This window comes from Rhinolophus sinicus, linkage group LG09, assembly GCF_036562045.2.
Source record: "Rhinolophus sinicus isolate RSC01 linkage group LG09, ASM3656204v1, whole genome shotgun sequence".
NCBI lineage: Eukaryota > Metazoa > Chordata > Mammalia > Chiroptera > Rhinolophidae > Rhinolophus > Rhinolophus sinicus.
The window spans coordinates 27,404,858-27,418,616 of record NC_133758.1 but is presented as its reverse complement, the minus strand read 5'-3'; the positions used below and the strand labels follow the sequence as shown (position 1 = coordinate 27,418,616).

Below are 13,759 nucleotides of genomic sequence, written 5' to 3'. Positions count from 1 at the left end.
ACTGGGCAATACTATGGCGATTGTCAAATATGTTCGCAAAAGTTTAATTATTACTTTTGTCTTTTGAAGGCTCAGAGCCTTTTTTAATAATTTGAAAAGCAAATTTTTTTTTTTAATAAAAATATAACCTGGCTTACAAATTAGCCTTGAGTTCCATTTCTAAGAAGCATTAGAACATGATTACCTTTCTGGACATGAATCTAAGAAACTCCCATACTTACTTTAAAGGAGCTCTACATGGGAATTTGTCTAAATCTTCAAAGGTAAAGTCTAAATATTTACTCCTTAATGAGTAAATTAGAATAGCCATCTCTACATTAAACCCACTAATAGTGGTGCATCTAATAAGCTCTCATAATTTTCACTTAATACTTTTGCTCCTTTATCTACAGCCTCTTCGAATAAAGTGAACAGATAAACAAACAAGAAAAAAAACTAGCTTATCCAAGAAACATTTCTTCTAATTCATTCATGTATTCATTTATTTTTAACCAGGGAAAATATATAGTTTGTGCTAAGTTTGTTTAAAAAAAGAAAAAAAAATTCCAGTTTTTTAAGAAATTAATTTTATCACAAAGCAAGTAATTATCACAAGCATTTAGCAGTAAGTTAAATGATTTCTCTACTTCATTGTAAACTACTGACGGGAACATTTGTTTGCTGTAGCCTGAGACAGACATTATAAAATGTATGATCCTCAATTTGTATTTCCCCCAGCATCCCTAAACTCAGCCTTCCTTCTAAAACTTTACTCACTGCTCTGACACGTTTTGTTGACTGAAAACATTCTCTACATAAACTTCATGGAGTTAATGTTAAATTTCTGCAGTGAATGCATTTTTCATCATTATAAGTCACAGCATGCTTCTTGTCTGGGGAACACAGTTCTAGGAGAGCAGTCATTCTTAGTTATGAGTCCCTAAGTCACAAGCAGTTTTAAACTTTGATTCATTTCAAAGCACATAGTTTTAGCAACAAAATTGTGGCACTATGAATTTTGGACAAAGTATTTACCTTGTGATTGTATTTTGATGCAACTTTTTTACACATTCCAGATATACCTGTTTCACTCAGGGCGTCAGTAGGAAATAAATGGCACACTCACATTACGGTATTTCTAACCTACAGGTGTGGGCTCGTCTAGAGGAAACACAAGTAGTACGGGAACCTAGGAATGGCACTTGAGAGCTGTTATCACCCAAGGCCTGTAGGACAAGGAGAGGAAGAAGTTGCCAGGGTCCAGAAGCCCAGTAGTGTGTTAAACAAACCACCTTAAGGAAAGCAGTGATTTTCTGTTAAAGAACACAGATATCCTAAGGAGACCAGACAAGGAAGGAATCGGGTAATAATAAAATCCTTCTCCCTCCTCTTTCTTTCCCATCTCCTCCAGAGCTCCTATCAATTAAACCCCAATAGAAACCAGAGGGCATGGAAGCTCTTTAATGTGGTTCATCACAGATCAGTCTTGCAGGGCTGAAAGAGGGAGAAGGTAGAAAGAGGTTACAGAGGCAAACTGAAAATATCTGTCATAACCTGCAACACCGTGGTACTCCAGTAAGTGTCTGACACACTAGTTTCAATCCCTACTCTGGCACTTACCACATGGGTTACCTTAGGCAAATTACCTGGGCTCACTAAGCCCTCATTTCTTTCCTCAGGAGTATGAAGACTCATTCCTCCCTTGCAGGGATTAAATGAGAAAATGTATGCATATCACCAAGCCTAGTGCCTACAGTAGAGGAAGAACTCAGGGAGGGTGAGTTTCTTCCTCTGCAATCCCTTTTCAAGTGGTAACCGGTCTTCCGGTCTTCCGTAACTATTCTTATTTTCTCCCTGGTTCTTCCTTTGACAGAGATCAGATGTACACAGAAGAAATGTCTTACTTCCTGAGAAAATATTAAGGCATTTGTTCAATAATTAAACCCACACCTTTAGCTTCTTTAAATCAGTGCTAAGCCAAATGACCAAACAGCAATGGGACAGTAATTTTCTACTGATAACATTTTATAGCACTGCATCCAGTCAGACACAAGTTGATAAATCTTGATTTTTTTTTTTTAAACTGCATATTTTCTAAAGTAATCGATAAGGAATGTTTCTCAGAAACTTCTGTATAATGGTCAACTCATATTCATAGATTATTGAAATGGAAGTTCCTTTGTTTCAGTGATGGATTCCCATGGAAAGGGCCAAATCTGTCCTAGCAGTAAAGCATCTCCATTCATTTGACCTCTATAAGCTGTATCTTGGCTCTTTTAATTAGTATTTACAAAGTAAGGCTGTCATACCATCTTAAGAAATTATTCAATGTAGACAACTCTTAACTGAAAAAATGACAAGGCATGAAAAGGATAGTTTCAGAGGCAAAGCTAGAAAAGGGTAAATTCCTCTTATTCTCAATCCTCTTAATATATATTGATAACTTTCTTATTTTCACCCTGAACATTGATGTTGCTTATAGGAAGAACTAATACATTTACTTCAATCCATCCGTAATAGCTATAGCTCACGCTTTTTAAGGACTTTAACATTTATCCAGTCTTTAAAAATATATTATCTCTGATAATCTTCAGAACAGTAAAAGTGAGTAGATATATATTTGTTCTTCACAGATGGGGAAACTGGGGCTCACGAACATTACAGACCTCTAAGTAACAAAACCAGGGTTTAGTCAACAAGCATAAAGTGTGGAATATTGTTTTAACATTTACCCAAATTTTGACTATAAAGTTACTATGAGCTAGACACTGTGCTATGCAGAGGTTAAAACATATAATGAGTAAGCCATTATCTCTTCCCTTAAGTAACATGTTTCCAACCTGTTGCTAGGCACTGGATGACAGACAGCTAAGAGTAATAATGCTTTCAATCTAACCAATGATCAAATTCTACTTGAATCTGCATTCTTATTTACTTATTCAATATTTATATATGATTGATATGCCCAATGATCCACATGTTTCTGTAGATTTTTTTTTCTTGGTTGGTAGAACAGGTATAATATGGATAACTAACTGGTCTCCATGTTGAGATAACATCACTTTTTTAATCAACCACAAGTTGAGAAACTAGAAATCCCAGAACAAACAATAATAACTATTTGTAGGTTTAATTCACTCACATGTAAATGCTTCTTCCACCTCCTTCTTCCATTCTTTTACCCTTCCTTTCTTCAATATTTCCTCCTGAAAATATTTATAAAGCAGTGCCTGGTCTTCTATAGGTTGAAAATCAAACCTATGTTGAAAATTAAATTGCCATCTAGGAGAAATTTCCAGTTTAGAGGAGAAATGTGTGATCAATAAGTTCAACAATAGTCATCAAATATAATTGTTCTGAGATGTTTAAGCACAGGATTCTGTGATAGCATAAATAGGATGAGTTACTACAGGAGGTTGTCCTCAATGTTTGCAAATTAAGCAGGAGTATTCCAGGAGAACAAAGGAGTTCATGCAGATAGGGAAGAAAAAACAAACAGCTCTCTGAGTAGTATGAATGACTTATGCCTATTAATGAGTGGTAGGAAGATGGAGGGTAAAAGGTAAACACTGGCAAAATACTGAACAGCCTCATTTGCTGTGCTGGGAGAATAGCAACAGCAAAATGTAAATTCCAGGACCTTCTACAACACTTAGGTTAACTAATATTAGAGTTACTAATGAAGATACTGAATTGTGAAGTGCTGAATTGTGTAGAGAAACACACATGATGCAGTAGGAGATAGCTTTGAAGGATGGGTTAGATTCATTTTCATATACAAAGAAGTTATTTTCAAAATTGGAACATCTGCTGAGGTATGGGTACCTCCAACAGAACAGATGTGTGACCAATCAGAACAGTAAGTACATGCTGAAAATCAAGACTGGCTGTGCCAGAAGGAAAAATGCCTCTGAGGACTTGGGATCACTTTTCAAATCCCCCTGCCAGAATAGCTCTGAGTGTTGTAAGGAAATAAGAGGGAGGGACAAGAAATCAAACACTTATTATTGGTTTCCATGTCTTCATCAATCTTCCAACTGATTGATCATATGGCCTTCACTACAAAAGTCCCTTTTCTAAAGCACCAATTTTCAAATATGATCTTAGATATTAGAATATTAGAATCCCTGTTAAAATCCTCAGTCATTAGTCCAGCATAAAAAGTCTCCCATGATCATGTCCAATTAGATCATTTGAACCTACCCTTCATGTGCTTCCATTACATGAATTCTCTGGTCAGATCAAACATGGCCCCTAGACCTTCAGTATCACCTTGGGAAAATTTGGCTTAGGAAAAAGAATGTGAGCTCAGTGTGAATCTTATTTCTGACTGTGACTTTAGGCTAGTTAATTATCTTTGCTGAACTTATTTCTTCATTTGGAAAATAAAATGAATAATATCTACCATGTAGAGCTGTTGTGAACATTTGAGATCAGTTTATAAAATGTCAAGCAATATGCCTCACACATAATAGTTTCTCAATAAATGGTGGCTGTTACTGTAATTCCTTTCTCTAGATTCCTATTTAGCAATTCCCAGCATTTCTGTACTCCCCGAGGCGCTGTCCCATTTCCTGCTGTATGTTCAGGTGATGTCAATTAATTCCTTCTAAATTGTTACCTGGTGGGGAAGCAAGGGCCCTGGCTCTGACTCTGCCATTGGCACACTTAATAACCTTGAACAAGTCACCTACATTTTCTGGGCTTCCGTTTGCACAGCCATAAAGTGAGGGTTGGATCAGATGATTTCTAATATTGATTCCAGTCCTATGATTATAGATTCTATGGCATTAAATGCCCAGGAAAGCACCCCTTCCCCATGCCTTGTGAGTTCCATGAGCTCTTTAAACATTTGTTGTACTTCATTGTATCCTATAAGTTTCCTAGATGTCTAGTCCTGATTAATTGATTACTTTTATGACAATTTTGGTAGTCAATGAAACAAACCATTGGCTTTTCCTAAGGTCATACTGGTAACAGAGAAGTAATGGAAATGGCCACATATATATGACCTTAGGATTTGATTTTGATCTTTCCATATTGGTCGAAAAATACTGTCAAAGCCATGGTGATGATATGTAGATGTAGCCAAGGAAATAAAGGGGAGAAATTTGGGGTGTTTTCTTGATTAAATTGCAGGTCTTTTCCTTTTTACCTCATTTTTTTTATAAACAGAACTAAAAACATCCAAACTACTGCCAAATACATGGGTTGTAGCAATTGGTTACCCAGTTAGGATATAACAATAAGACCATTTTGGCAAGAATCCCACGTAGGTAGCTATTTAACAACTGGCGACAGAAATAGAATGTGCATGAAATAGAAACAATTATGCTTGTTAACTACATTGGGAGAAAACAATAAAGGACAGTTATCTTCAATGTCAAGATGGTTGACAATCAAGAAATAGACTACACAATTTGAAATGAAGGCAATGATCTGATTAGAGCAACTTCTAATATCACTTTTTCTCATTTGTCAAATGGTACTCTCCCGGATTCCCAGATTGCAGGCCATTCTCAACTACCCAGATCTTATATACCCTACATCAGTGTGTTCCGTGGAACTCAATAGACACATCACCTCTAGTGAACATCATGTTTTAAGTCCAAACTCACTAAAAACAACTTACTTTTCTATCTTCTTTAAATATACTAATTGTTCCTGGCAAAATTTTGCTTTTAATTTAAAATTTAAATTATTTTTCTTAAATTTTGCTTTTAAATGGGAATCAAAAAGCTATTTAGATTAACTACAATGTTATATATAGATGAAGTAATACAGAATTGTACACTTGAAACCTATGTAATTTTACTAACCATTATCACCTCAAAATTTTTTAATTAAAAAAGGAAACTTATTTAGAGTTAATATATTTATATATATGAGATTTCTCCAACGGTTTATTTCTATCATCATCATCATCTTCACCATCATCTTGAGAATCCAGATGAATGAATGATACATAGTTCAGTAAATAAATACTTATTTTAAAATATTTATGTATTCATATTTGAAACATAAAAAAATCAAATAAATAATAATGAATGAATGTGCTAGGAAATGAGGTAAACTCTGGTTGTACATACAGTAGGAAATAAAACCAACAAAGCCCATTTTTTCATGGATATTTTTGTCTAGTAGGAAAAACAGAAAATAAAGAAGCACATGAAATAAAGGATCGCAGCAGAGTTGCTATGAAGCAAACAAATGGGACATTGCAGAGTAGACTAACTTCTTGGCAATGTTGACCAATGTTTTAGCTAGGCTACCCTGGAAAGCCTCATTGACATTTGAATTGAGACCTTAAGTCTGAAAAGTGGCCAGTCTTGTAGCAACCTGAAGAAGAGAGCTTTCCTGAATCCTTTGGATGGAGGTTTTGTGCCAAGAGTGAAGAATACCAGGAGGTGTAAGTCTAGATCCCTAATCTCAGAAATCTCACCATATAAGTAGGGAGACAAGGTATGTACAAAATAGTAAATATTAACCCTGGGAAGTCCATAAAATGTTTCATCAAATTAGATGTGAGACGTGAGCAGAGAGAGACTGGCATTCATTAGAAGAGCAGAGAAGTGACTGTGACCTGAGGGAACGTCATCTCAGTAAGAAGAGGGGATCAACTCTCAGAAGATGATTTTTTAACTAGAGCTCTGATTATGATTTAGAATAGGACGTGTGTATTCACTCTACTTATAACATCCATCCTCTGTTTCAACTTTAGAACCAGGAAAGAAATTTTTGTTTGTTTGTTTATTATTTAATTGTTTTGTTTATAAATTCAGATTTTTTGAAGTACGCTATTCACAGTGGGTAGTCAGCAAATGTCCTCATTTGCTTACCCTAGGAGTTTAAAACAAAGATGCAGAGTCCAACCATCTTTGTTCATTGCAATTAATAAAAATAACCTGTGTTAAGGAGAAAATATTGAAGACGTAAGTTCAACTGAGGCCAGGATTCCAAGGGGTCCCAGAGCTGTCCCATAGAGACCTACCTTGGAATGGCTGGGGGAGCAAATGACTAGAGATGAGTCCATTCATCAAGGCAACTTAACCACTTTATTGAGCACTTCATACATGAAGAGTAATATTGAAGAGACTTCAATTAGTGTGGTCACAGGATGAGAGAACGCTGAGAGACTGGTCTGAAACCAAATATAGATTGGCAAAAAATGTATTACCAACTATGTTGGAAGGGACATCCTATCTATGCTAACTCTTTTTCTTTAGAAATTGAGACCAAAAACAAGAGTGACATTATTTTCCTGTGTTGACGTACAACTCGGCAGAAGGCTCCTTAAATATTTGAGGAAGTGGTGGCCAACCCTGTGCTTCAAGGTCCCTGAGCTCACAGGTAGTCAGGGATGCTCTTAAGACTAAAAGTGGATCTTGGGAGCAAGTGTTTGACTGTAAAACAGTTCTGGGTTTAGAATTTTTTTCAAACACAGTTAGAATGTAGTCATATAGGAGCTGCTCCTAATTCTGCACAGTGGCCCATATGATTTAGGACGACAGAAGTGTGGTTGATAGGTGGTCAGGGTTAATTTTATTATGTTGGCATTGAATATTGGTATTTCATGAAGCTGCCTATAAGCTCCTCTTAGTTACTCATGAATCAGTTTTTGTCTTTATATTGAATGCCATGTCTTATCATAAGCTAAGACAGATTCCTTTTATTAAATATAAAACCAATTGTTTCAATTTTAGTGAGCACCTCTTGGTTACAGTACCTATAATTTGTTGAGCAACACTACACATGTCTTTGCAATTTTAGACACCTGTGCATTGATTTGATGAGCATCAGGATGATATTTCTGACCAATGGTCCCCCTACTCCATAGTACCAGAGACTGATTTTGCCATCCATTGTTTATTTCATTTAAGGTAACTCAGTCTCTACCAAGTTTTACTTAGACATAAACATCTCACTGAGATCTACGATTCTATGTCACTGTTATCTAGTCACCTTTTTCAGGCTATTAAAGATCTTCTCATACAAGATGATGTAGCCGAGGGTCGGAATTAAAGGGCTGGATCATTGGATCTGGGGTGAAAATGAAGTCACAGGGTTGGTCTGCAGCCTGAAGAAAGCATGTCTGGTCTGACTGTGATACTAAAGGAGAAAAAACAATTGGGAACTGGGAATTTAGATAGAGCACAAGGGGATGGTAAGAGTAAAGGAAGGTGGGAGAATAAAAATATTAATCTCAAAATTTTCATAAGGTTGTGTCACTCCATCAGTCCATGCTCCCAAACTCTCCCTCCTCCTTCCCAACAGGAGTGAATCTGAGGCTCTCTTCCCTTGCCCACAATCTCTGGCATCTCTGACCTTTCTCTCCTTGTCCTCAGTTTTTGTGTATACCCTTCCTTATTTCAATGTCCAGGGAACATTCAATCAATACAAAAGATATTTCAAAATAAATGTGAAATCATTCAAAACATAAAATCTCTAAAAAAGATAATATTATTCTGGATGGTAATCTTGCCTCAGAATATGCCACAGTCTATGTGGGTAAGAGTAAAATATGCAAATGTATGCAATCTCTATTCAGTTGCTCACAAAGACCTAAAGACACTTATACCTGCAGTGGGCACTCAGAAAGAGGAGCGAGTATGTGGATTTTACCCTCCTGTGTACTTTCCTACCCCAATTTTGAAATAATAGGTCAATCCTGCAATTCCATGTCCTGAGAGAGAGGCCGCATGCAAATTTCCTTTTGTGCTGCAGAACTTTTCCAGAAATGGGCAGTTTGCTTAACCACCTGAGAAAGAAGCATGAGCCAGATGCAGACACATGCCAGCAAGAACCCAGGAACACCATTGCTGGCTGCTGGAATTCAGACTTCAAATCTGCAAAGGAAAGCAATGTTAGTCCATCCAGCTGTGCTGACAACAATGTTAACAAAATTTCCTTTACACAATGGTTTTGCTGAGGTCAGGTGATTACCTCACTATGCCCTGCTTGTGAAATTGCAGTGGTCAGGAAAATGTGGGGTGGCTATAAGCTCATCAGCTGGATAACTGGGAAAACCAGTTTCAGAAAGCTGTCAGTTGAGAGATGTTTTCAACATATCAGCGGTATGATGTCCAGATAGCAGATTGCATAACAACTAGTGCAGCAAATAGATTGATTTTCTCCCCCTAGAGAAAATGTTTGACACAAGGAGATGATCCAGCACTTGAGCAGACTTTCTCCACAAGGGTCCTGCTGGACTTACCACACTTGAGTGCCAAACGGAAGGTATAATCTAAAGTGCCGGGCAGTCTCATTTTTAGCTGGAAATCAAAAACAAGCCCCAAGATATAAGAATGTATTTCCCAACAAATCTTCTTTTAAACCATCCAATCATCTAGCAACCTTCAGAATCTATATAATTTCAAACACCTTAAAGTACTTGTTACATATCTTACAATGCATGTTTAGCTTGGAAATTTATTTAGTTTTTCTCTTAATTTCCTAATTTCATCTCATTTTGCCATTTCCAGATGATAAGTTAATAACATCAAACCTCTAATAATGACATCTTTAATTCATTTTAAAGCTATTTTTCACTGCGTAGTTTCATATTCAAGTTATGGTGTAGCAGAGTTGATAGAATTCTAACAAATTAATTAATCAAATTAATCAAACTGTCAGATGATTCAATATAAAGTACTGTAAATTAGATATTGTTTTTGACAGCCACCAAAATAGAATGTAATGATCAAATGGGAAATATGTTAGTTATTTTTCTTCCCCACCGTGTTTTTTTGTTTGTTTGTTTTATTTTGTTTTGTTTTTTGTTTTTTTGCTTTTTGATATTTTTTAGTGTGTTGAGTTTGGATTGAGTTAAGCCAGGAATAAATTATTGGATTTAATTATGGAAATAGTTACTTTCAGCCAAGAAAACTATATGGTGTTAAAAATGCCAGCTGTCTGTCTATTGGTTGAGTTGATAAAAACTGAGTCAGCAATGTTTTTTAAAGACACTTAAAATCATGTGTTTTAGAGCTGTAATTTCAAGATTTCTTCTATTAATAGTTCAGAGTGCTGCTTTCAGGAAGTTAGAATAATATTTCTGTTTTATTATGCCTGAGATTCAGAATGGTTAGATTAGCACCTTGAGATGATAGAATTATGCTGGAGAGAGCTAGAATTCAGGCTTCTGCTTCACAATACCACATATTTTTGGTACTCCAATATCACAAATAGGTATGATGTATGTTACCGTTCTCTTCATCCAAGTACCTGGCAGTCATTGTTAATCAGTGATGACCTGCTTTCCAGCTGCATATGAAGGCAGCTTCAAAAAACATTGCATCTCCTCAAAATAGTTAAGCAATCCACTTGGCAAATGAGATGAATTCTATTTCCTGACATTGTGTTGGACCATGCTTCCTTTAAGAACAAACTTGGGAGGCTTAAATTCCAGACTTGTGCCAGGAAATATAATGGCTTCTAACTGAGTGGCAAAAGTCCATTGGGCTCATCAGTTGTAACAAATCACCCACACTGAATGCAAGATGTTAATATTGGGGGAAACTGTGGATGTGGGAGAAGGTGGAAAAGGGCTCTGTGGGAACTGTCTGAACTTTCTGCTCAGTATTTCTGCAAACCTAAAAGTGCTCTAAAAAATAGTCTATTTTTTAAGTCACTCAGTTGACTGGCCTAATCCTATTATTGGCCCAAATGGAGCATTGCCTGGTACATAGCCATTGTATGGCTACTATTAGGGACCATAAAGGCAACTGTGATGGAGAAGTCAACCATAATTCTCATTATTTGGTGAGCATATTTTGAGAACGTGTTTGGAACAGGAGATCTAAATGTACATTCTTTAAGTTAAACTGTCTTTGATGTATGTCCATGGTGCAAGTATTTTTTCTTCATAATGGAATAATTAACACAGCATAATGGTGGTCATCACAATACTTTTTTTTCTTTTTTTTTTAGTGTTTTTTTTTTCAGTTTCCCTAAAATTAGCAGGCTTAACCTGTGGGTCATGGAAGGCAATATACTTCAAGTGTATGTACTACAATTCAAGGGTAAATAAGCACCATAAGACAAGTTTAAGGAACTGATGTTGCACTCTTATGATCAAGGTGGCAGAGCAGGTAAATGCTGTGCTTACTTCCTCTCACAACCACATCAAAATTACAACTAAAGTACAGAACAACCATCACTGAGAATCACCTGAAGTCTAGTTGAACTGAAGCCCTAAAACTAAGGACATGAAGAAGAAGACAACTTGAGACTGATGGTGGGGGGGCAGAGAAACCAAACAGGCTCGTCCCACACTGGAGTGTGACCATTGAAAATCAGGAAATCAAGAGGGAAATCTTGGCTGCAGTGATCACCCCAGGAGGAGTGAGGGGCCCCAGGCCCACACCAGGCTCCCCAGCCCAGGGTTCCAGTGATGAGAAGAGAAGTCCCCATAACTTCTGGCTGTGAAAACCAATGGAGATTGTGGCTGAGTAAGACTAGGGCAGCTGCAGTCACAGGTGATACTCTTAAAAGGCCCATGCACAGCCTTACTTGCTGATGGACTCTCTCACTCTGATCTCCAGTACTGGGCAACACCTTGAAAGACACCATGGACATATGGGGAGGAATTATATTATCTGGCTGCAAGGGCCAGAGGGGCAGCTTTCTCCTGCATGGAGGACCTGGCAGAGAAGCCATTGTTTCTTTGTTTACCCTCTCCGCTTCTGGCATGCAGATGTAGGCGGCTGCCATATCTGAGTCTCCATCAACCTAGCTAACACCATTCCTTTGCCCTGATTTCCTGAGGTCCCACCCAACCCATATTGGGGGGCCACCAAACCATCTCCAGTGGCTTTTCCCTACAAACAGCCTGTCTTGGGTTATGTGTCAGACCTTCTTAAAATCTCTCAAAGACTCACAAAATTAGACAAGCAGCATAGACTTCAGCATGCCCTATATCTCTGACTGAGCAGCCCTAGGACTGGCACTAGTGACAGTGGGCTTTGGTTCATGGTTTGGCCTATTGAGGTACTCCCAAGCCCAGTGCAGGCGGCATCCATCTGCAGATTGCTGTGTGGCTTATGTCAGGTGGCCCCAGGCCGGGCACAGGCTACAGCTGAAATTAATCTGCAGCAGGTCCCTCACAGGAGGCCCCAGGGCTGGCATGTCCAGTGGCCAGCTTTGGACCAAGCTGGAATATCACTCAGCCACCTCCAAGGAGAACATCCCAAAGGGCAGACTGGGCACCAGAGACCTGCTAAAGCAAATCATGCTCTGTGGGGTCAGCCTCTACATAACAGCTCCTCCTCTGTAGGCAAAGCCAGTCTTCACAACCAATCAGCCCAAAGGTCAATCCCTCCCATTGATGTGAAAACAGAAACCAAGGCTGTACTACAATAGGAGGGCACACACAGCCCACACAAGGACACACCTGGAGCATTCAGTTCTGATGACAAGGGAGACTGTGCCACTGGGCTCCGAAGGACACCTACTGCATAAGGCCACTGTACTAAGACCAGAAGACATGGCGGTTCTACCTAATATATAGAAACAAACACAGAGAGGTAAGCAAAATGGGGAGACAAAGAAATATATCTCAAATGAAAGAATAGAACAAAGAATAGAACAAATGGCTAACTACATATCTATCCACGACTACTTTAAATGTAAATGGATTAAGTGCTCTGATCAAAAGATAGGGTGGCTGAATGGATAAGAAACAAGACCCTTACATATGCTGCCTACAAGAGACTCACTTCAGATCAAAAGACACACACAGACTGAAAGTAAGGGGATAGGGAAAAAGATAGTTCATGAAAATGAAAACAAATAAACAAACAAACAAACTGTGGTAGCAATACTTACACCAGACAAAATAGACTTTAAAATAAAGGCTATAACAAGTGACAAAGTCCCACAATCCCACTTCTGGGTATTTATCTGAAGAAACCCAAAATGCTACTTCTAGGGGATGGATGCATCCATATATTCATTGTAGCATTGTTTAAAATGGCCAAGATGTGGAGGCAGCTTGGGTGTAGGCCCCGCAGAGAGCTCTTGCCATTTCTTGAGTCCTAAGATATCACCACATTTATCAGCCATGTACCACATCCCAAGGTCAAGTATTTCCACAAGACAGAAGAGAAAACAGGCTTTGTGGAATATTATCAAGCTTTGTGGAATATTTATTACATATCAAGCTTTGTGGAATATTAATTACACCTAAATCGTGTCATTGAGTGAATATACAGTAAGTCTGTTATGTGTGATATAATGATAGAATACAACATATTTTATAAAATATAAAATAAAACATAGATACAACAAAAGACACGATGCCTTCTTTTTAAGAACTTACCCTTCAGAGAGGAAAGAAGAACCTCTCAAGTAGGAATATCCCAGTCTAAGGCAGAGACTGGGTAGACAATGAAGTTTTTCTGAAAATATAATTCATCTTTGGAAAAAAATGGAACATCATTGATTTCAACATTAGCAGCAAAAATGAGGAAATGAGGCCTTCAATAATAAGAGTGAATAAGAATGAAATCCCATGGCAGAAGCCCATCTCTTTACAACCAGTCAGAAGAAAAGTAGAGTGGGCATATGGGCATGATTAAAAGAGCTTTAGAAATTAGGATAAGCTTGTCCTTCTATGTATTTCTTATTTTTTGTTTCCCCATCTGTCTTGCTATAACCAAAAAATAACCTCTAGTGTGAAAATTGTTGGTATCAAAAGCCACAAGACACAGAACCTAAGTACAATGTGTCCAATACAAATATCAGGCCTAGAAGAAAAGAAAACCATGGGAGAGAGAAGGGA

At 37.7% G+C, this 13,759-nt stretch overlaps 1 pseudogene; it reads right to left on the bottom strand.

The window, feature by feature from the left end:
• The window catches only part of LOC109458277 (histone-lysine N-methyltransferase SETMAR), a 46,139-nt pseudogene extending 34,448 nt beyond the window's left edge, over positions 1-11,691 (bottom strand).
• Between the last annotated feature and the right edge of the window lie 2,068 nt (positions 11,692-13,759).